Source organism: Lepidochelys olivacea (genome assembly GCF_965140295.1).
Source record: "Lepidochelys olivacea isolate rLepOli2 genome assembly, chromosome: 7".
Classification (NCBI taxonomy): domain Eukaryota; kingdom Metazoa; phylum Chordata; order Testudines; family Cheloniidae; genus Lepidochelys; species Lepidochelys olivacea.
The window spans coordinates 96140390-96164905 of record NC_140417.1 but is presented as its reverse complement, the minus strand read 5'-3'; positions in this window follow the sequence as shown (position 1 = coordinate 96164905).

Below are 24516 nucleotides of genomic sequence, written 5' to 3'. Positions count from 1 at the left end.
GCAGCTAAATTCTCTTCAGATATTGGGTGCTACTAATTTCCAATAACAAACCAATGAGTTACGGAATAACCTGGCAAGTAATTACAACCAGCATTCTGCAGAGCAGGAAATTCTAGGGTAATTAACCAATAACTATTTGGTGAAAGCAAAAGCTGAAATCTCCAAAAAAATGAGGATTTTATGTTAAGTATTTTGGGGAAAGAAAACAAGCACTTGCTTTCTCCCCTAATACAGAGTTCTTCCACTGCAAGTTATTGGTATGTCTACATTGAAAATTAAGTTGTGTTTTGACGTTATTAGTTAATTATAATAACTATAAATTCAGCTGCAGGCAGGATAGTGGAAGGCTTCAGCCTACAGTTAAACACAACTGGGATAAACATCTATGTAGGGCCTATGTTAGAATCTGCAAACATTAAAATGCAACTAAGTCAAAGACATTAAAAAGTGGCTAGTGATTTTAGACATCTCAACTGCAGATAACTTCTGAAAATCAGGCCCTTTTAAGGTGTTGGTCCAGCATTTTCTGAAAATCATTAAGGAGTTTCTAGGTGGAAACCCAAAAAGTGAGACACCGAAAATCACTAACTTTTGTTCAGGTGGATACATGTGCAAGGAGAAGCTGACGGAAGTTACACCCATCCTGTGACAGCTGAAATAGAACTTTCTCAGCAGAATGGCTAAGATCCAGTGTGTGTGTGTTTTCTTTCCTGGACTCCTCCTTCAGAGACCTCCTCAAGCTTCAAGGTCAGTGCTGTTGGTTTGAATTTTGGGTTAAAATATTATTCTAGATTGGATGGAATAGAATCAAAAACATATTTGGACTGGGGCAGAGCTCTGGTTCAGGCCAGATAGCTGGATTTGAAGAAAAGCCCCTCCAATTTATTAAATAAACTAGAATAGTCTTAAATCCAGAAGCTACCACACTTGGCAGTCAAATACATGTGCTTTATGTAGATCTGTGATTTCACCAGTTGTTTCAAGGTTAATTTTCTTTCTTCCGGGACCTTTAAAGAAAACCTTTGTCAATGAACTACAGTGAGAACCTTTCCCCTTTTGAGGACGGGGGAGGAAAGTTGATAATGAAGACTGAACTATGAAAACTCCCCTCAGTCCATCTGGTAAGTGGTGAGGAATTTTGCCATTCAAATGAAAAAAGAAAGTTGTTTTTGTTTGTTTTCTCACAGCACTTGCCAGGCTTCTACACATTATTAAAACACATGGAGAATGTTACAGTGATGAGGAGTTTGTGTAAGGAGGAGAGAGGGCAATAGGGGACAACAGGTGGGACAAATTAGGGCAACAATACATTTAACAATAAATATTAGATATTACATCCCATCTGGGAGATGCATAATACCTAGAAGCTGCTCAGTATCACTTTGAGGACTAGGATCTAAAGATATAAAAGAATGAATGATGCTAAGGAACTTCAATGAGAACTAATTTTTTTCTCTTGGAATAAGTGTACTCTGGAAACAATTCAGTTCTCACTGAAATTCCCAGTGACATCCCTCTACTTCATTTTGTAGATCCTCTCCCTCAGACTGATACTGGGTAGCTTCACAGCACTTGGACATCTCCTAGGCTAGATATAAGGTCTAATATTTACTTACAAAGATCATGGTTCTGTTCTCTCTTTCTTCCGTGGAATAAATCTTAAAAGACACTCCCATCTAAGTGCTGTCTGTATCTTTCTAATGAGACAATTGTGTGGTCACTTAACTTCCCACAAGAAAGGAAACTGATCTCACACATGTCTCTGCTGGCTTATTTGATGCATGGTAACATGCAAAAATACACCACATAAGTGTAACTGATGTTTACTGAGGGCAGCTGAAAATGGATGGCCACAGGGGTGAAATCCTGGCTCCTCTGAAAACAAAGGTAAAACTCCATTGACCTCAATGGACCAGGATTTCACTCCAGGTTTTCACATTAATTCATTAAAATATTTCAACTGTATTTCACACCATTGCCCACGAGGGGTTTCTGACTCTCCTGCAGACCTAAGCAGGGGTGGATGGAGTTTGCTGCTTTCCTTCTGAGGGGCCCCAACTGCTAGTATTGGGTAAGTACTCATATGCCCCAACAGATCTTTCTTTTATGAGGTTCTATAGGAGTCTATTCTTCCATAACTAGTTCAATGGTAACAAAGCTATTTCCCTCCCTAATTTTTATGTAAGCATAGAGAGAGAAACAAGCAAGCTACAATTTGTTTTCCACAGCTTGGGAACGAACAAATCCCATGCCTGGCACTATCAATGACTGAGAATATATCTAGGTGGCTTATATATCAGCTACAGAAACCCTTTTCTGGAAAGAGGGAGACTGATAAACGAATAGTTTTAAAGAAAAATATTTCTTAATTGTACTATGAACATTTTTTTTTTTTTAACTGCTCTCATTCTTAACTTTCTGCATCAGCTGCTTGGCATGTGGTTTGTCCACCAGATACAACACTAAACCACATCAACAGTGCCTCAACTATCTGATTTTAAAGCAGGTTGCAAATCAGGGAAACAATTTGGCAAATAATTTTGAATTTTCAAAGTATTTTTCCCATTTTTCAGGGTTTGAAATTGACCTGTATCCCATTTTTCATGACATTTTCCACAACATTTTTACCTAATTGTTAAGCCAAATCATTTTTGAAATGTTTCATAGAGAGAGAACCACATTTTCTTATTAAAATCAGATTTTCTGTAAATGGAAAAATGTTGAATAAAATTTTGGTCAAATTTCACACAAAAAGGAAAACCTGGATAATGTTGACCATTTGTTATTAAAAGTTTAATTTTTGAGGAAAAAAAAGCACTTTATTTTAAACAAAAATAATTGAAGAAAATGTAAACTAGCTCCATTAATAATCTTACATCACATATATTTAGTGCCCTTCTTCCTGAAGGATTCCAGAACACTTCCCAAACCGGATGTAAGAATCCCTTTCCCACCGTTGAAATACAGGTGCTGTTTAAGACTGAACAACTAAATTACTGTCCAACAATTTCCCCTCTGCGTGGGTTGAGGAACTTCTGAAGGACTTCTCTCTTTGGCCTTGTCTATTCTAGGAAAATTCATTGCATAAATGTGTTAAACACCTTATAATGTTAGTTGATCAGAGTTAACCTTTGGAGAAAGGGATCCTGTGGTGAATCCTCCCTCCTTTTCCTCTTCTGTTGGGTGAAGTTTGAGGTCTCACTTCCTCCATATGAGGAGGTATCCTCTCTTTGTCTCTTCCCTGCCACATTATAGTTGTACTGGATGGATTCAAAGCTGCATATAGACATGATTTTGTTTTGATGCAGACTATGGTAAAATTATAAAGGAGTGGACATTCATAGAATTTAAGTAGATCATCTTTTTGACCTCCTGTTTAACACAGGCCATTAAATTTAATCCAATCAGCCCTGCTCTGAGCACAATTACTTGTGTTTGATTAAAGTGTAACTTCCAGAAAGGCACCCAGTCTTGATTTTAAAAACATCAAGAAATGGATAATCTATCACTTCCAGTGGTTAATCACCCCCACTGTTAACAATGTGTGCATAATTTCTAATTTCAATTTGTATGGCTTCAGCCATTGGTTCCAGTTATGTTTTCTGTGCTAAAACAAGAGCCCTGTAGTACCCATTATTTTCTTCCCATGAGGGCCTGTACTGAGTGAAGCCCGGGCTGGGAGTGATGAATGCCTAACTTCAGTATTTGTCTGAATATTAAATAACTGGAAATATATCAGTCAACAGGTGTTAGAAGTTAGAGTAAAAAAGAATAGTCCCATGTTCCATTTGATCATTGGTTGCAGTACAGAGTTAGCAATCAGAACCAATATCTATACTAAGCTCTTAACCTCACAATTCAGAATATTACTTTTCCTGTTTTGTCAATAACTTGCTTTTGATTAAAAGGTGTATCGTAATTTCAGTACTGAATTCCTATTAATCATTAAAGGTCCTGTTTCGATAAACATCTTGCCAATTTTCTTCTATAGTATAATTTTTTTTGTTTTAATTTCTATGAGTAAAAGTGGACTAATGTATCAGAAATGAGAGCAGTAGCTTCACTGAGGGCTGTGGCTCTGATTTTAGGTAGGCCTTTACCTAGTCTCCAGTACTGTAGATGCAGTTTTGTGTGCATAACTACATGCAGGTGGAAAATTGAAGGTGTAGCTGTTTCATCATGCAGTTGCACCCAGTTATCTATCTATTTTGCAGGTGCAGTCAGACAGGCAGGGTGATATTGCTGACAAATAGCTGAACTTGCAACTTTGCACCCTTATTTAATTTCATCCATCCCCTTAGAAGCCTTTTTAGAAGAATCAGACCGGTGTGTGCTACTTGAACCTGCAGAACTCAGAAGCTCCTCAACGCACGTCTGAGCAAGTGGGGCCAGGTCTGATAACAAAGAGATAAGTAGGAAAGGAACATAAGCTGGCTGGGGGGGGGCGGGGAAGAAGTGATCAGTGCTGCACATTGTAACCAGCAGTGCTTCCTCCTAACTTCTGCCCCTACTGTAACTATTCTGGCTCACCAGCCAAACAAGCTCTGGGGATGAGAGAAAAAGACACATCTTAAATATGTCGCTTTGAATATTTTTGGCCAAAAGCCAAATAAAATCAGAATTTTGGCTAAAATTGGCTTTTCTAAATTTCAGTGCAGTCCTTAATAGTGTCAGAAAGTCGTTACCATCTGATTGTTGCTTGGTGGTGAATGTAAAATAATTTGTTGGTATTAGTCCAGTACCAACTGGATGCAGCCACTAAGCACTAACTGATGACTTTGTTAGCAATCTCAGCAGAGATCTGAGAAATGAATGGTCATGGAGTTTGAATGAGCCTTCTCACCTCTCGGGATGGACGCTGCAGGGCAGGGTTGATGCTCGTTGGTGGGACAGTAGGGCAGCTTGTTGCTCCATGCCCTGTACTTGTTCTGTAGCTAAACAGAAGTATGAACATTCCAGGATTGTCTGTTCAACACTTTTCCTGAGCATTTTCACAGCATGAAAAAACAGTGATTTGCCATGTCTCTTTCTCCTATCACATAATCTTTAAGGTCTATCAGATGCACCTCATTAAATCCTTTCTCTTTTCAGACTTGTTAGTATGTATGTTTCTTGTGAATTATTCACAAATATTCAAGCTTTTTCCGAGTAGCCAATTATTCCTGTATATTTCTGCACTTTTGTCCTTTATGATATAGGGAGACTGAGTGACAAGAAAACTTAACTATATGATGATGAGGATTTTTTTTAGTTCTCATGGATATTTTTAACCTTGATTTTGGCTGTCGATAATTTTTGCTGTGTGTGTAATTGCTGGATTCCATATCTTAAGAAACAATTATTTATAACGAATGGTATATTAGTTATAAAGGGTTTGCATGATTCATTATTTGTTGCAATGAGGAGTTTCATTGGATTGTAATATCTTGGAACCTGACACTTAGCTCCTGTCTTGTTTCCAATTAGTCATATTACAGAAAACTTTTCCAGTCAAGTTTCTTCAACGGTCTTCGAAAGTAAAATAATTTGAGACAGTTATGAAGTACTGCTATTGAGGAGATCAAACTTCAGGCCTCTGATCATTTTCCAGCTGTAATAAACCTCTAAGATACAGGAATGGGTACTAGACATTAGGCTGGTATGCCATCCAGTAGGTTCTGGGAGTATGGGGAATCATAGAATCATAGAATATCAGGGTTGAAAGGGACCTCAGGAGATCATCTAGTCCAACCCTCTGCTCAAAGCAGGACCAATGCAGGAAGATGGGGGCTGTCAGGAAAAGAGAAAGCAGAGAGCAACTGCTATTACTTCCTAGTGATCCATTCTGCACAAAATGGGGATTCCGTCTGGCCCCTGTGTCCAGCTAGTGTTGACAGGTCGAAACTGGAGAAGGGATTGCATTGTACAAGACCTTTGTATGCATGAGCTGGAGTGAAAAGAAAAAAATAGTGTATGGGGGAAATCTTTCAGGTTTCGTCTGAGAAAACCAGTATATTGATAGAGATCTTAAAATTGCAAAGCAAACACATACATGTGGAATCTGATTTTCCTCTGTGAAATCAGGGTGAATCAGGCCCTAATCTCTCTTTAAATATGTGTCCCCCATCTTCTTTCTATAAATTGTGATTTGACACTAGACAAAGATGATTTATGAGAGGAAAGAGAACAATTGGGAATCTGCTTGGGCCTTGGCAAGACAAAGACCTCAGAAAATATTTTGAATTCCACCTGCTGTGCTCAGATTTCATGCTCCAGAGGCTCTTCTGACTTTTGTAAGCTTGAGTCATCCCTCTTACTTCAGAGCATTTTGACAACTATTTTCCAGTAAAGTTTCTGAGCTATTTTCTTTATTTAATTATCAGGCTAAACATTTGCCTTTATGTTAGTTGATCTTGGGCCAATGCTGGGAAATATGCACTGGCCCTGGGAGCATATATACTGTCAAACTGCTGCAAATTCTGGCAGTCTCCAATGGGCCAAGTTGTATAATCTTCAATTTCTGAAAGTGTTGTGTGTTTAATTAACAATATCTAACCCTCTGTGACTCTAGCGCTAGAATTTACTTCATTTTCACTGAAGTAGCAGTGGTGTCAATCTTGAATTTTTGCCCACATATTGGTGTGGGCTGTAGATTTGCAAAACATGTCTGAGTCTGAAGACATTGCATGGGGACCCAGTATGCAGGACAGGACATGAAATCTGCACCTACATTTCCTCCTTGACAATTTCAGTAGTCAGTAATATTCTCAGAAGGTCCATGGGGGTGTTGTGATGACATTCATCTGGGGATGTTCAAGATGAATATTTAGAAACAGAGCCTCTTCAGGATTGCAGCATTTAGGTTTCATGGACCAGTCTGAGGTAATTTTATCTGTCTGACAATAGAATTAGTTTAGTATGCAAAATTATCATGTTTTATATTGTGTATATAGAGTCATTTAAATATCAGCTCAGCCTAATTGGTTAGATCTGTTTTAGCTTTTAATTGTAAAAAAAAAAAAAAAAAAAAACCCACCCTGAAATGCAGGGATTCATTGTGTTCATTAAGAAATGTGCTGTTAATAGGGCTATAATTTGTTAATCTGAGTATTCATCTGCTCATAAACCCACAGATATTCAAGGACACTTACTGTATTAGGCCCCCATTGAGTGAAGTACCCAAGCATATTACCTTTAAAGAGCATTTGAAGAGCAGTGTGATTATTCATGTCCTTAAAGTAAAGTATGTGCATAAGCTAAATACTTTGCTGGATTGGTACTAGTCACAGAGGTGGGAGGGACTGATCTTTAAGGAAGTTGGGCTCAGTGGCACCTGTGCCTTGTCAGCTTCTTCCCCGGGGGAAGGACTTTGAGACTGATAAACTTGATAAGCCTGCTCAGCTTAATTGGGGAGAAAGTTTTGTAGGGAGCAGGAAAGTTTTCTCTAGTAGAGGCATTTGGATTGTAGAAAGTGCAAGGAAATTCTGGAGTGGGCCCAGGGATGAGGCTTAGAAACAGAGAACCCAGGAACGGGGTTATGAGAGAGGCCTATGTAGGAAGTGGTCCAGGAAAGTGAAGAGGGAGGAGGTCAGAGTGAGTGGATCTTCTTTGTTTACTACAAGGTCCCTGGATTGGAACCCAGAATTGAAGGAGGGCCTGGGTTCCCTATAAGGCTGCTAAGGAATGTGGTGTGAAAACTCCCTGACATGAGGGACAGAAGGATTGTTGGTCCTGGAGTTGGACTGAAGACCCAATGTGAGTTTTCTGGATGTATGTTTGCTTGTGATGGACCTCCATTTGTTAACTTGGAAGGAGTGGACTCTTGTGATACAACTTGAGGTCTAAGTCACCTCTGTGATCCAACAATGCTGCAAATTACAGGACCACTTGGGGGACAGAGTGAGTTGTCCTAGGGAAACTGAGACGGATACATCTCTGAAAGCCCAGGGAGATAGGATGATCTTGTTGCATCCTTTATTGACATGCCAGTTTGTAAAGCGAAATCCATGTTGCAGCTTGTAATTATTTAGCAAGACAGTTAGGGCTACATTTTGAATGTGTTGGCCCTGAATATGTGTATGCAAGATTAGGAGCACAACAACATGTCTGTGCACAGAAATGCATTAGATTAATAGATTTTAAGACCAGAAGGGACCATTATGATCATATAGGTCAGACTTCCTTCATAAACAGACCATAGAACCTCACCAGTAATTTCTGCATTAAACTCATAATTTCTATTGAGTTAAAACATATATTTTATAAAGAGATCCAGTCTCAATGTAAAGACTTCATTTGGAGAATCCACAACATCCCCAGGTTAAGTTGTTCCAATGACTAGGTACCATCTATGGTTGACAATTTGTGCCTTTATTAGAATTAGTCTAACTTCAGCTTACAGTAACGCTCCAGAAACTCCCCAGTCAGGAACCTGTTCTTCTGCTGTTCAGTCTCTTGCCTGGTGAGTCCATCACTTAACCAGTCAAAGAAGAAGGAGCGGAAGATCAATACTTTCCTAAGTCCAGGAGAGGGAGAGGTGATGGAACTTCGTCTCTGCAAAAAGCCGAGGAGAGCAGCCTGCATTCTCTTTTATTTTAAACTTGGTTGCTTCCATTAGATACATCGATTGTAAGAATGAGCTGTGAATTGTAATTTGATCATGCATACTGTTCGAACAATACTTGGACCAAGAATTATTCACTTAAGAAATTAATGAATAATTTCAAACCATCAGTACAGTCAAGAATTTCATGACCTGTTTGTGGGAGATTTGTCAAAAGGAGGTGTGTGTGGGAGAGCTAACTCTATTAAATACATTGTGAATTACTCTGCTCTAATGGCCAAATCCTTTCCAAACAGCTACACTTAGGTGTTTGCAGGATCAGGGCCCAAGTGAGTGCTTCTAATGAAGCCAATGGGACTACTCATGTATCTAAAGTTACATGCATTAGTGTTTACAGGATTGGGGCATTAAACTATAAGCTAAACAGGGCAGGGATACTGATGATAGTGGTGTGTGCGCTGCAAATTCCATGCACATTTGTGGAGCTACATAAATGTTAAAAGCCCACAAGTAGAAACATATTTTGAAGTTTCTGATGTAACTATGTCAACACTAGATGGCAGTAGTAGCTAAGTAAAATGGAAAATACTATTTTAACACAAAGTCTACAGTATTCCTGGAGGCTTTATATTCTCATAATTATATTTTAGTGTAGGACCTAGAGATAAACTTGACCACAGAGTTCTGAAGTGTCCAGATCCAGGGATAGGGCTTAGACCCATCTCTTGCTATAGAGTGACTACATAGTTAATATTAATTCTCTTCCACTAAGGCAAGAAAAATCTCAGATTTGTGTGACTTTCAGAAAGCTTGATTATGAGCCAGGTAGTGTGTTGCATATAGAAGTGTAGGACAGGGAATACAGGGTAACCTTATCCTGCGGGAGTAAGGTCAAACCGGGGAGTCCAGAGCTAAACATCCTATTTGTGTGCTGGGGATCAGGCTTAAACTTACCTCTATTCACACATGTCCTTTCTCTACCCATGCACAAGTCCTGTTCTGAACTCTTGATACTTACTTATATGAACAAACATCACTGAAGTGTCTGAGTACCTCCCAAGCATTTAACAGATTTACCTCATAATTCCTCTGTGAGGTGGGAAAGTGTTATCCCCATTTACAGTTGTGGCACAGAGGAGATTGATTGCCCAAGGTCTCTCAGGAATTTTGGGGCAGAGCTGAGAATTAAACTCAGATCTCCAAAGTCCTACTCAGTGCCTTCATGACAAGACATCATTATTCCACACTACGCAGGAAATAAACATTAGTGCTTAAGACAGCCTGCAGGGGTGAGTGGGATAGGTGCTCCTGCTGTCCACTGTGAAAGGGCTATACAAATGAAGTTTACCTGTTCAAAATCATCCAGTACAGTGGAAGGAGGCATTATTGTGCAGACTGAGATTTAGTAGTTTATTTAGAAGTCCATTCCATTCTTGCTTAATCCAGACCACAGGGGACTAACAGTTTGGGTTCCTTCCCACCCACACCAAAATAAGCTTTGAGATTCTTCCAGAGAGACACCATATTTCAGTCACACTCCTTTCAGAGACTATTTCTCTCAGCTCCCCTGCCTCCTTTCCCACATATTATCTCTTACTCTCTGGGAATATCCATGCCAAGATGCCAATATTTGGACTTGCCTCCAGGGAGAACTGATTGATTATGGCCACCCACTGTAGAAGAGTGTGTGTGAGTGTGTGTGTGTGTTTAAGTAAGATCACTGTGCTGAGTAGGAAAAAAGGTGAATTATCTTGTATCATTGATGGTCTGTTGGCATTTGTAAAGGCTTTCCATTGATTCGGAGTTTAAGAAGTTGTCAAACTCATCCTGATAAATATTGTTAAATTTTTAATAGTTTCTGCTCTTTCACCTAGAATTTGGTATTTACTCACCATATTCATTATGTGGCTGGGCTGAGCATGAAGTAATCATCAAGTGCATTACTTCTTCAAGGGGGGAGAAGAGGAAACCATTTTAAAAAACGTTCACAGATATTTATGGGATACAGGCTGAAACAAAAGGCCATTAGGAACTCTGCTTAGAGCCCTGAGGAGCCTCTCGAAGAATATTCAGATTATTTTTGTGACTGGCCTGAATAAAATGTGAAAGTCCAGAGGGTTAGATCACCATCTGCCTATTGTTTTTAATGACTGGCCTTTATCAGTATCAGATCACACAAGTCAGGAGCTGGACTAGTGGATATAAAAGAGATAAAGGTCAATATTATGAGGGGGAGAGAAATTGCACTGCTCTTGGTTCTTACTGAACAGCATGTGAATTAACACATCTGAAGGAGTCAGGACAAACCTGTAAACACCAACTGTCGTCAGTGCAAGAGAACTGCAAAACTAATTTCTGCTGCAAAGAAATGACAAATGTGGCAATTGTGGAAAAGAGTATACTGGAGGGAAGGGGAGCCTGAAATCATGAGATGAGGCAACATCAGATGTGATTGCATGGGAACTGGTATTTGTACATGTTTATTAATCAGTAATCATGCTGCCTAAGTGCTGTTAAGGGAAATAAAATTTCAAGGGTGTCTGCTATTGCAAACATGTAGTACAACCCATTTTATGCCCCTGGTAAAGGGGACATAAAGTGTCCACCAATCTGCAGCAGCGGTCCTGTATAACTGTACTCGATCTGGTTTGTGGCCCTGGTTTCCTGCTTCCCTAACAAAGATGTGTGTCACAGAGATCACATGCTAAAGGAAAACACAGGGTAGGGGACAGGGCATAACACAAGTGTGGTTAAGGTGGTGATAGGCAATGTAATGTTACAGTAATACAAATGTAGTAATACAAATGTACCCCCTATATACACACCCTCCAAAACATTCCCCGTTACTACTGGAAGCTACAATTAATATTGTTAGAAATGTGCTTTATATAATTTACTGAGTCATTATTACTGGGTTTTTTTATTTTTAGTATTTCCAGCTTTCAGTAGTTAGCACTCTAGGAGCTCTGCCTCATGCTCCTTGTTTCTGTACTCTTCTGCTCACTTTTCCTTATTTTTAGTGGAACATCCCTATAAAAACAAACACAAAAACACTGGCTCCTCCCAAACTCCTCCTCCTCTTTCTTCTCTACAAAGACAAGAGGTATGTTATCCCCTTATCAGAAAGGGCAAACACCCATATTTTAGGCTTCATCTACATCCTTCTTTATTGGGGAAACTGTGTTGATGCAGTTTTGGACCTCGGCAGCTTCAAAGGGGCCAAGAGGGTACTGGCCCTAAACTAGCCTCTTGATTTATAAAAAAAACCTTTTTCTTTGCTGTAGAACTCCTTAAGCCCACAGAGTATCCACTATCCACCACTTCACTTAGGTGTCTCCTATGTCCTCATTGTGTAACAACCACTCCAAGCACTTTCCTTTTGCAGTAATAGTGAATGGCATGTAGATAACACTCTTTTATGCACAGATCTCAAGTATCCCCAAGGATGTGGGGGAGGGAAATGATCAGATAGATCACTGTAATCCTTACTGTACAGATGGGGTAAGTGAGACACAGAGGGATCAGGACCCAGATTCTGTTCCCCTTGCTCACATTTGAGTAGTACCTTACTCCATAAAAAGCCCCAGTGAAAGGTTTTACTCAACATGAATAAAGGAGGCAGAAGAATCAAGCTTCAAATAATGTAGCCAACATGCCATGTAGACTCTATCCTTCTCTCTCCCCTCGCTTGACCAGTGTGTGTGGAAGAATGAGTAACCAGGCAGGACTCTGTGCAGGATTTGAGCCAAAGTTCTTCTAGAAGAAGCTGAGAGTGATGAAGTACAGGCTTTTTGCTGTGGGAATTCCATAGTGTGAATAGCTGTATAAGTGGACTTTGAGACAGATGCACTGAGGTAAAAAGTCAGCAATACACTAACTAGTCCTCCTGGAAAATATTCCGCTGATGCTACACTAAATGTTCAGTGTGTGGGTTAATTCAACTACTGTTCTTTGCTCAAGTGAATTCAGAATCTGCAAAAGAAGAGCAAACATTGCCTGCTAAATCTTTGGTACTGAAATAATAAAAATACTCAGTTCTGCACTAGTAGTTTTCCATCTTCTCCAAGTAGCAGCTGAGTGGAAGTCAGAAGTTAAAAGGACGTGGGGCATTCTCTCCAGAGATTCCTCTGTGATGTGGGTATGCTCCCATAGGTTTACACTTGAGGAGATGAAAGCTGAAAGCTAGAGGCTGTTCTTATTGGTAATGCACAGCTTTTCAACTCCCTTCCCATTGAAATCCGCCAGCCCCATGCTATGGGACCCATGGAATTCTTCGGCTTTTAGACCATGTCTTAAAGAGCTGGCTCCCCACACACACTTTCAATCTTACAACAGCCTTGCAGTAACTGTAAAGCTCAGTTACACAAAAAGTTAATATTAGGACTGCTTTGAGGACACAAACTGAAAATAAAACTGGTTTAATAACATGAGTGCAGCTGCTTGGTTAAATTCCTCTCTGTTCTGTTTGGAGTTTGGGTTTTGTTTTTAATGAGTTGGTCTAGAAATCTTCAGGAAGCTACCAAAAGAGTCTTTGATTGGGCTACAACTAACAGGAGGTGGAGGATGGAGAAGTTTCCTATTGTGACACCAGTAGCTCTGTGCTCTGTGAAACACAGTGTAAGAGTCCTGGGCTAGATTCCAGACTACACAGCTGTACCTTTAATTTGCAAATTAATATCCTGATAGTTCAACTTGTTCTACCTGGGTGAATGCCTATGCCTGGCTGGAATGCTGTTGAAGTCAAGTTTCAAGGGTGGTGGTGGGGGCACTAACATGTTATTTGTAAATAAATAATGATATATTTGTTTGAACTGTCACTTCTATTGTACTTTGGGATCTGTTGATGTTTTTATGTAGCACCATTCACTGTTGTATGTATGCACTAATAGATCCACACTTCAGAATAACTGTCCCTTTTCTGAGAATTCCAACAACCAAATATAGCAGGGCTTGGGGGGAAGTGGCTGGTTTGATTTTGTTTCCATTTCCGCCCCCCCCCCCCATCTTAGTTACCTTTTAAAATATTATAGAAATTAAAACCAAAAAAAGCAAATACTTCCTGGCAATACTATTTTAGTTTCTCCCACTAGAGGGATCCATAAGTTTGAACTGCCTAAATCACCATCCCAGCCAAATATTGCATTTTATTTGGTACAGAAGATTTAGATTACAATGGATCATGCTCCCTGAAATACATTACAAATAAATTTTACACTTTATGAAATTTGGCTACTTTAATGTCATCTCTTCAGAACATGAAGCTAATCAATTTTTTTTTAAGTTATTTTGCTTCCGATGCCTTGTGCACATTTCCAGAGCCTAAGTAAACTTCATGGAAAAGATCTGAACTCATCCAATGAATCTGCTTTGAAGCTAACAAAATGACCTTAAGAAAAATGAAAATGCAGCAAAGCAAGCCTTTGAGAGGGCATTTTTCTAGTCAAAAGGCATCTTGCCAATTTTAGATAAGAAGGCTAAGCACTGACAAGATAACCCTCCTAAAAATCAGTCAGTAATTACCAGCCCTGAACCTAGCAGCAGGAAGTAACATTTCACAGATTTTCAAAATGCAACTTGATTAGCCTTTCAGTGTTAAAATTAAAGCTGTGAGAGCTCAGGGAAATCTGCCTGCTCAGCAAACTTCAGTTTTTGTTTGCTTGAAAAACAGGGAAAAGATTGCTTCTACTCCTACAAGCCTAAGGAGAACTTAATTAAAGACAATGGAAGAATTAAAAACAGGGCTGGTTCTAGGGGAGCAAGCAGGTATTTTGGGGCTCCTGGATGTCACTATTTAATAAATAAAGAAACTGAGTCCAGGGGCTAGTTAGACCCCTGAAAAATCTTGGATTTTAAGAGTTTAAAATAACAAAATTTGGCTTCTGTCAGTATTTTGCTGTGATTTATAATTTATATAAAGGATGAAGACTCTAATCTGGTGCTGTTCCACTGCTTAAAGTTGGATAACTTTATATATATTTTTCCTTTCTGACAATCTGGGGTCCCCTGAAAATCATTTGGGAGGGCAAATGTCCCCTTTGCTCCCCTAGTAGCACTGGGCCTGATTAAAAATAGACAAATTAGGACAGCTTGGATTGTGCCCATGTAACACTGACAGATCCTAGTTGTCGGCGGGCAAGATCAAACCTGGGAACTCTGGAGCTAAATGCAGGAGCCTCTACTGCAGGAGCTAAAAGCCACATGGACATTGGTTAAGGCTGTAAAGTAAAGTTCATTAATCTCACTTGAAGTGGTCTCCATGGCACTAGATGGGGTAGAGCATCACACCCAGGAAGCGTGTGGGTTACAGCTGTATAAACTAGAGCAGCCACAGAACAGTGAGAAGAAAAACAGGTTTCTTAACATGCTTGAACAAAGTGTGCTGAGGGCTCTCTCCCTAGTAAATCAGCCTCTGAAGCAGAACGATATGAAATTGGAGCAGGAGTGGTGCACACACAGGTCTCTGTGTGGGATATATAGATTGTTGCACATAGGCATTAGCTCACAGGCACTCATCTCACTCTACAACAGACTGAGTGTCTGAGACACAGCCGGTAGTACTCCCACTCCTATTCACCTTGACTGTTGGCCAGTACCAGATTCTTAGCCAAAACAGTCTCCTGCCCAGTTGTAAAGAATGACAATGTCTAGACATAACTGAGTCTCGACCTATGGGTTTCACTGTATGCCTGCTGTGCAGAGTCTTTCGTGGTTTTACTTTTTTTCAGGGAAGCTGAGAGAGAGAGAACCCAGTCTGAGCATTATGTTGCACATTTCCTTACCTTTGCAAGGCAGGGATCTTGGCCAATGCAAGTAGCATTACGAAGTTTTCTGGACAATCATATTCTCCAGCTGCCACCCCACTTTCTATTCATATACCGTGGGCCAGATCCTGCAATCCCATACTCTCACACATGGGGTTTGGCTGTGATATACTCTCAGCCCTGAATAGGGGGTCAGTACAAAGCCAATTGGATCAGGGGAGCTATGTGAGAGATTGTGACTGGTGTGCACAGGGGGATGCGGGTTCTGCACTATCCATGAGGATGGGATTGACTTGTTCCCCCCAGTGCTACCATTCTGTGTGCATGGGAGCACAGGAGATGGGGCTAACCTGATGCATGAAGTGAGTCCTGAAATTTTCACACTGGAGTACAATGACTCCCTCGGCGAGATTGAGGGTAAAATCCTATCTTAATTGAAATCAATAGCAAAATTCCCTTTGACTTCAGTGGGGCCAGGATTTTAGTGGCACTGGAACAATTTTTGGAGGGGGGTGCTGCGATGCATCCCTCTTACCCCTGTCCATGCCTCTCACCACCCGTTAGAGCTGGGGCTGGGAGCAGGACCATGGCTCCGGGAGGTGGGGATGTGGACAGGGGTAAGGCAGCAGAGTCTGGGGCCACAGCTATGGCTGGGTGCAGAGCCCCGGGCATTGGACTGACAGCTGGGACCCGAGGGCCAGCAGCGGAGCCCCCGGGCACGGTCCTGTGGCTGGGACCCTGGGGACCCTGGGCATGGGGCCAGTGGCCGGGACCCCAGGTGGCAGGGGTATGGGGCCAGCGGCCAGGGCCCCGGGGCTGGCAGCAGAGACCCCGGGCATGGGGCTGTCGGCCGGGTGGGACCTTGGGGTTGGCAGCAGAGACCCCGGGACTAATGGTCAAGCGGGACCCAGGGCTGGCAGTAGAGCCCTTTGGGTGCGGGGCCGACGGCCTGGACCCCGGGCAGCAGGGGTGCAGGGCCAGCGGCCGGGATGACGGGCGCAAAACCTGGGGGTGCTGCAGCACCCCTACTTCCCACGCCTATGCAGGATTTGAGGTCTAGATCTTAGTTCTTTAGACTCTAGATTTCATTTCACTGAGGCCTGGTGTACCCCTAAAAATTAGACTGACTTAGGTACATCACTCAGGGCTGTGAAAAATTTAATGCCCTCTACCCCATAGCTGGGTTGACCCGACCTCTGGTAAGAATGCAGCTCACCTCTCGAATAGGTGGATTAACTACAGTGATGGAAAAACCTCTTCCTTCAATGTAGAAAGTGTCTCCCATGATACAGTGGCATAGCCCTCAGCTGATGAAGATGAAGAGAAAGTGAGCCAGCCGTAATGGTACTGCCATTAATTTTTTCAGGATGGAAATTGGAAATAATTGCATCCTTTTTTTTTCCTTTTTCTGGACTGCTGATACCATACACTAATACACTCTTATTAGGTATCCAGTTTCTAAGACAACCTTCCAGATAATATAAAAACATACATTAGTTCTATATGTAGGTGGAAGACACAGCTCTTTCACTGCAGCAAGTTATGAATGTTGAATTAAATAGAAAGCCCTTGCCTGTTGGATGTCAAATACAGATATAAGAAAACAAAGTACATTTTAAGGGAAAGAAATGGATTTTAAATATGCTCCTCTTTTATATTTTCCCATGTGTGCAGAGATGAGCCCTTGATTGACTGATCATTAACTAACAATATAATCATGTCTCCTCCTTCCAGAACCTCCCATAAACACACACAGAAGGAATAGGGAGCCAGTCCTATATGCCCCAACTTCCCAGTGACTCTCAGGGTCCTTATCTCACATCTTGACCAGTTTTCAGAGTAGCAGCCATGTTAGTCTGTATCTGCAAAAAGAACAGCAGTACTTGTGGCACCTTAGAGATTAACACATTTATGAACATAAGCTTTTGTGAGCTACAGCTCACTTCATCGGATGCATAGAATGGGACATATATATATATATAAGTTGGAAGTTACCATACAAACTGTGAGAGGCTAATTAGTTAAAATGAGCTATTATCAGCAGGAAAAAAAAAACTTTTGTAGTGATAATGACAGTTGACAAGAAGGTGTGAGGATACTTAACTTAAGGACATAGATTCAATATGTGTTATGACCCAGCCACTCCCAGTCTCTATTCAAACCCAAGTTAATGGTATCTAGTTTGCATATTAATTCAAGCTCAGCAGTTTCTCCTTGGAGTCTGTTTCTGAAGCTTTTCTGTTGCAAAATTGCCACCCTTAAATCTTTTACTGAGTGGCCAGAGAGGTTGAAGTGTTCTCCTACTGGTTTTTGAACATTATGATTCCTGTTGTCAGATTTGTGTCCATTTATTCTTTTGCGTAGATACTGTCTGGTTTGGCCAATGTACATGGCAGAGGGGCATTGCTGGCACATGATGGCATATATCACAGTGGTAGATGTGCAGGTGAACGAGCCCCTGATGGCATGGCTAATGTGATTAGGTCCTATGATGGTGTCACTTGAATAAATATGTGGACAGAGTTGGCATCGGGCTTTGTTGCAAGGATAGGTTCCTGGGTTAGTGTTTTTGTTGTGTGGTGTGTGGTTGCTGGTGAGTATTTGCTTCAAGTTAGGGGGCTGTCTGTAAGCGAGGACTGGTCTGTCTCCCAAGATCTGTGAGAGTGGGAGATCATTTTTCAGGATAGGTTGTAAATCTCTGATGATGTGCTGGAGAGGTTTTAGTTGGGGGCTGAAGGTGACAGCTAGTGGCATTCTGTTATTTTCTTTGTTGGGCCTGTCCTGTAGTAGGTGACTTCTGGGTACTCTTCTAGCTCTGTCAATCTGTTTTTTCACTTCAGCAGATGGGTATTGTAGTTTTAAGAATGCTTGATAGAGATCTTGTAGGTGTTTGTCGCTGTCTGAGGGATTAGAGCAAATGTGGTTGTATCTTAGAGCTTGGCTGTTGACAATGGATCGTGTGGTGTGTCCTGGATGGAATCTGGAGGCATGTAGGTAAGTATAGCGTCAGTAGGTTTCCGGTATAGGGTGCACATAACAAAATTAATGGGGTGGGGGTGGGGCTGAGGGGTTCGGAGTGTAGGTGTTTGGAGGGAGCTCAGGGCTGGGGCAGAGGGTTGGGGTGCAGGAGCTGAGGGCTCTGGCTTGGGAGTGGGCACTGGGGTGGGGCCAGGGTGAGGGCTTTTGGGTGCAGGCTGCCCCGGGGCTGTGGCAGGGAGAGAGGACTCCCCCCAGCTCTCTCCCCACCATGGCAGCTCTGGGGCTGGGACTGCAGGATAGACGCCCCTCCCCTGGCTGCGGCATGTCCAGGCCGGGGCTGAGTTGGAGCCGCCCCTCCCTCAGCCATGGCGGGTCCGGAGCTGAGTTGGGGCTGGGAGAGGGTCTCCGCAACCATGGCAGGTCTGGGCCAGGGCTGGGTTTGGGCCGCACCCCTCCCCCAGCAGGTCCAGGGCTGAGTTGAGGCCATGGGAGGGGCCTCCCTCTCCCGGCCGTGGCAGGTTGGAGGCCAGGCTGGGTTGGGGCTGGGGGAGGGATGCCTCTCCCCCGGCCGTGGCAGTTCCCGGCAGGGCGGGTTCCGTGAGCACCTGCACGGTGCTTAATAGGCTTCTGCATAGCCACGCAGCTTACAGGGAATTTAGACCTGGACTACTGCTATCTCCTGCTCTCTGGCCTCCCCAACACCTATCTCAATCCCTTCAGTTCATACACAATGCAGCTGCTAATGTCATCCTTGCTCGTCATTCTGGCCACATTACATTCCTATTTGAATCCTTTCTCTGGTTCCTCGTCAACAACAGCCAACTCAAGCTTTCTTGTCCTACCTTTTAAGGTCCTTCACAATACTACTTCTCCCAGTCTTGTCTCTTATTATGTCATATTGCTTATCCCCCACTTTTCTCTGCCATTCATGCCAGTCTTGAATGTCCACTTCTCTCTCAAAAGCCTTTGTGCTTTCCTACACATTTCCCTTTGTGTATGGAACAACCCTCATATAACTAATTCTTCTCCTTCAAATCCCTCCTTAAGATGCACTTTTCTTGTGATGGATACAAGAAATCAGCAAATGGACACAGATGATATTGTTAATTTCTTTTTACCAGTAAATAATGGTTCAAATTTGGAAGCATCAACTTGTGTTTCTAGATAGCCTGTGTAACCATTTGATCTTACTTCTACCATCTTTGCCCTCCTCCTGCATTCCTGTCCATTGTTTATTATGCTTGTCTGTGGTGCCTTGTTTCAAAGTTTATATGGTTATCTTTTGGGGTTTGGGCTTGTCTTCCTATATGCTTGTACAGCACTAGCATAATAGGGTCCTGGTCCTGTTTGGGTCTCTGAGGACTGCAATGTAAATAATAAATAATATTACCACAGAACATGGTAGAAGAGAAACTCCCCAGATTTTTCTGTGAACGAACAAGTTAGTTTTCTTGGTGCTTCATTTTCTTGCATCTTTTCCCACTGTAACAGGAACACCTCAACAGTCAGATTGCAGAGTTCCTTCTGCTTTTCTGTGTATAAACACATGGCCTTCTCCCACAAAGGGCTTCAAAGATTTCCATATGTTTCCAGACTTAGTGTTACAGTTGTACGCTCAGGAATCCATTTAGGTCACTTTCATCATGGATTGTTTTTCATGTGCCAATTGTCCTATGAATTTGTAATCTTAATACCAAGACTTGAGTCCTAATTCTCCACTGATTTGCACCTTGTGTAGTCATTTGCACATCTGCAGACTGCAAGCAGGTGCAGAATGAAACCATTCTGCTTCGGTAGCACATTACACACACTTTCAATAGGTGTAAATGACTACACAGCCTGCCAGGCAGTAAAGAATTGAGCTCTCTATCACAGTCAAATCACTTGTCTGCTCATTTTCCCATCAAATAAAATGTCTCATACATTGTACTTAGCATATATTTATTGTTTTCTGTCTTTTATTTATATATATATTAAAGAATCTGTGTACTCCTTAGATGGCACTGACCAAAAAACAACAACAAAACAAAATACCCATGCATTTTGGGCCTGGGAGTCTCCTCTTTCTCCTTTATTGTAGCAACCATGCAAGGTACTAACAATCTTCAACAGGACTTTATTTTTAAAGTGGAAACCTCTTTACCAAGCTGCTGCTGCACCCTCGGTAGCTCTCACTCCACCTCCTCAACTTCCCCCCAGCTCCTTCCTGTCTCCTGTCCTTTCAGACTCCCAACTGCCAATGCTCCCAGTTCTAATAATTGCAAGTAGCATCTAAACACCACATTCCCTCCTCTCTTAAGAAACTCTCCCAATTAAAATAAACATTGTTGTTCTAACCACAGGAACAAATATGAAACAAGACACTATACTGTTGGCAGAAATATTACACTGAAAACACTGTAGATATTACATAACATAGTCTCTAGTCCAGAGAGGTAGTCATCTGGGTCTGACAGACCATCTCTCAAGCCCCGGTTCCAGGGCAATGTCTTGTTGTGTTGATACTACAGTGAAGTCATCCAGTGCAGACTGGGTGTTGGTATAATCTCCTCTTTGTGCATAAGCAGGTGCAAGATAAGAAGCATTCCATACCCGGCCATCAGAAAGTCGATAGGTGTAAGGTCCCGTCTTCTCTATGATTTTAAGAGGAGCTGTGAATTTATGGTCCCCTTTGCATAAAATTCCAGGTTTTAGTATTCTAATGAAGGAACCACACTTAAACTTTGGTTCCTTAGCACCCCGCCACTTGTCTGTGAAAGCCTTAGACTGCTTCGTTCTGTTCAACTATTTTTTTCACATCATCCTCGGTTGGGGCATCAGGTCGTGCCTTTACAATCCAGCAATGTTCAGTTTAGTATTCATCTGTTTCCCATGCAGTAACTCTGTGGGCGATCTTTGCATGGGGCATGTCATGTAGTCCGGTATGCTTGCAAGAAATCAGTAGTGAAGGTTATCCACAATCAGCCTTCCAGTTTATCCATTTGCAAACTCTCTTTCAAACTTCTGTTAAACTGTTCGATTTCCCCATTGGCTTGAGGGTAATATAGGGATGACCTTCTGTGTAAAATGTTCCTCTCTTCAAGAAAACTCCAGGGAAGTAAATTGACTACCATTATCTGAAACCAGTTCTTTGGGGTTACCTTCCCTGCTAAAAACTGAAGAGAGGAACTTAATTACTGTAGCAGAAGAGATTTGCGATGTAAACTCTATCTCGGGCCATTTATTGAAAGTCTATTAAAGTGATGGCATAACGGCAGTCACTTGGAGCAGTATCAAAGGGTCCTACAATGTCAATCACCACTTTTTCCCAAGCAGATTCAGGAAGAGGAACAGGCTGTAATGGAGGGGTACATGTCACTGCTGTCTTATCAGGCATTTGGCAAGTGACACAGGATTTTCGTCCAGCCTGTGAAATTGTATGCCCCAGAAAGGAGAGTTCAGTTTGTCTAAATTTGCATTTGGACCTATTGAGCTTGAGGCCTGCTTTGCTGCTGCAGTATAGTACAGACTGCAGGTTACTGTCTTGCTCCTCAGAAGTATTTCCAAACATGATAATATCATCCAGATAGCACTGAACTCCATGTTGATTCTTCAGAATCAATTACATCATTTTTTGGAAGGCACTTGGGGCAGATGTGAGACCGTATGGAACATGTTTAAAACAAAATAGTCCCTCATGTGTAATAAATGCTGTGAGGTCTCTGCTATCTTCAGCTTCCCTGACTGAAAATGGTAAGCCGTAACTTCTGTCATACAGGCATCACATTATTCTGCATTTTAACTTTATGCAGAAACCCATAAGCACAGCTGAGTTTGTCATAAATATAAAGGGAAGGGTAAACATCTTTAAAATCCCTCCTGGCCAGAGGAAAAATCCTTTCACCTGTAAAGGGTTAAGAAGCTAGGATAACCTCGCTGGAACCTGACCAAAATGACCAATGAGGAGACAAGATACTTTCAAAAGCTGGGGGGAGGGAGAAAACAAAGCTCTGTCTGTCTGTCTGTGTGATGCTTTTGCCGGGAACAGAACAGGAATGGAGTCTTAAAATTTAGTAAGTAATCCTGCTAGATATGCGTTAGATTATGACTTCTTTAAATGGCTGAGGAAATAAGCTGTGCTGAATAGAATGGATATTCTTGTCTGTGTGTCTTTTTGTAACTTAAGGTTTTGCCTAGAGGGATTCTCTATGTTTTGAATCTAATTACCCTGTAAGGTATTCACCATCCTGATTTTACAGAGGTGATTCTTTTTATTGTTACTTCTATTAAAATTCTTCTTTTCAAGAACTGAATGCTTTTTTCATTGTTCTTAAGATCCAAGGGTTTGGGTCTGTGGTCACCTATGCAAATTGGTGAGGATTTTTATCAAACCTTCCCCAGGAAGTGGAGTGCAAGGGTTGGGAGGATTTTGGGGGAAAGATGTTTCCAAACAGGCGCTTTCCTAATAAAATAAATCCGGATAAAACTTTGGTGGTGGCAGTGGAAGACCCAGGGCAAAGGGTAAAATAGTTTGTACCTTGAGGAAGTTTTAACCTAAGCTGGTAAAAGTAAGCTTAGGAGGTTTTCATGCAGGTCCCCACATCTGTACCCTAGAATTCAGAGTGGGGAAGGGACCTTGACAGAGTTTCTCCTCAACCTGGTGTTGGGTCCCAGCTGAAACTGGTGTCTGTACCGCAAGAATGCTTGGTGAGGAAGATCAATTCATCCATTAAATATCCTGAGATTTAAAGCAGCCAATAAATCTCTACCAAGGATAGGAGTGCCTTTGTGGACAATGTAGAACTCTGCAGTTACACAGCAATCACCAAGTAACAATTGCTGGCAGGCAGCCATGTACTGGAACATGTTTTTTCAAATAGCACACCAAATGAAGTTTGGGTTCAGTAAGAGGCACATCTTTAAAGTAATGCAAATAGATGGAATCAGGTAGTATAGATACTGCTGAGCCAGTGTCCAACATTAGCCGAATAGAGTGTGATTTGCCTGAGGGTATGGTGGAAACATTTACAGTGCATTTTATTTGTTCTGGAATATGTGCAGTAGTGATTTTGTCCACGCTCAGCACAGTAACATCTAGTATTGTAACTGCATGCACCTGTTGATTGAACTGGCTGCTGCGACATACTTTAGCAAAATGCCCAATCTTTTTGCAATGATTGCAATGAGCTACTTTTGCCGGACATCCTGTGTAGCTTGCAAGGTGTTGTGGGGATCCACAGTGAAAGGATGCTTTTACTGTATTTTGAATTTGCTCATTCGGTGCCTCTTGTATCCATGCTCATTATTTTGGCTTCAGCTGTAGCTGACTCAATCTGAGTAGCAATGGGTATTGCTTTTTCTAGTGTAAGTTGTGGTTCTAGAAGTAAGCATTCTCTTACATGAAGCATGGTTGTTTTCTCAATGAGCTGGTCTCTAATCATCTCATCTGCCATATTCCCAAAGTCACAAGTTACAATCCGACTCCTCAGGTAAGCAATATACTGCATTATAGTCTCCCCCATTTTCTGCTCACGCTGGAGAAATCTGTAGCGATTAACTACTACATTCACTTTTGGCACAAAAAAGTTCTTTAATGCAGTGAGTGCAGTCTCATATTTATCATCTGCAAGGCGAAAAGTGTAAATATACGCTGCCCTTCTGCTCCAAGGCAGTGGATTAGCAGAGCACGCTTTCTTACTTCAGAAATCTCTGTAGCACTGATTGCAAGCAGATAAGTCTCAAACATGTAGATCCAGGCAATAAAAGCAATTGGAGGCTCACCTGGGCTTTGGAGAAAGAAAACAGGTGGGTTCAGAGGCAGACGATCCATCCTCATCACCAAGATGTTGTAGCAACCATGCAAGGTACTAACAAACTTCAACAGGACTTTATTTTTTAAAGTGGAAACCTCTTTACCAAGCTGGTGCTGCACCCTCGGTAGCTCTCACTCCACCTCCTCAACTTCCCCCCCCATCCTTCCTGTTTCCTGTCCTTTCAGACTCCCAACAGCCAGTGCTCCCAGTTCTAATAATTACAAGCAGCACATACACACCACACCCTGCTATAACTTCAGCTCTATACACGCCCTTCCATTTTTTTATAAGCCTCCTAAAAATCAAATAAACAGCATTGGAATGGGGTTTACCCCCGACATGCTGTCAAAAGGTTGAGATGAGCCTGAGAAGCCCATGAACCAGCCTGGGTATGCCTGGAGGGTGGGCCAGGCCTAATTAAAGATAAAGCCCAGCATGGGGG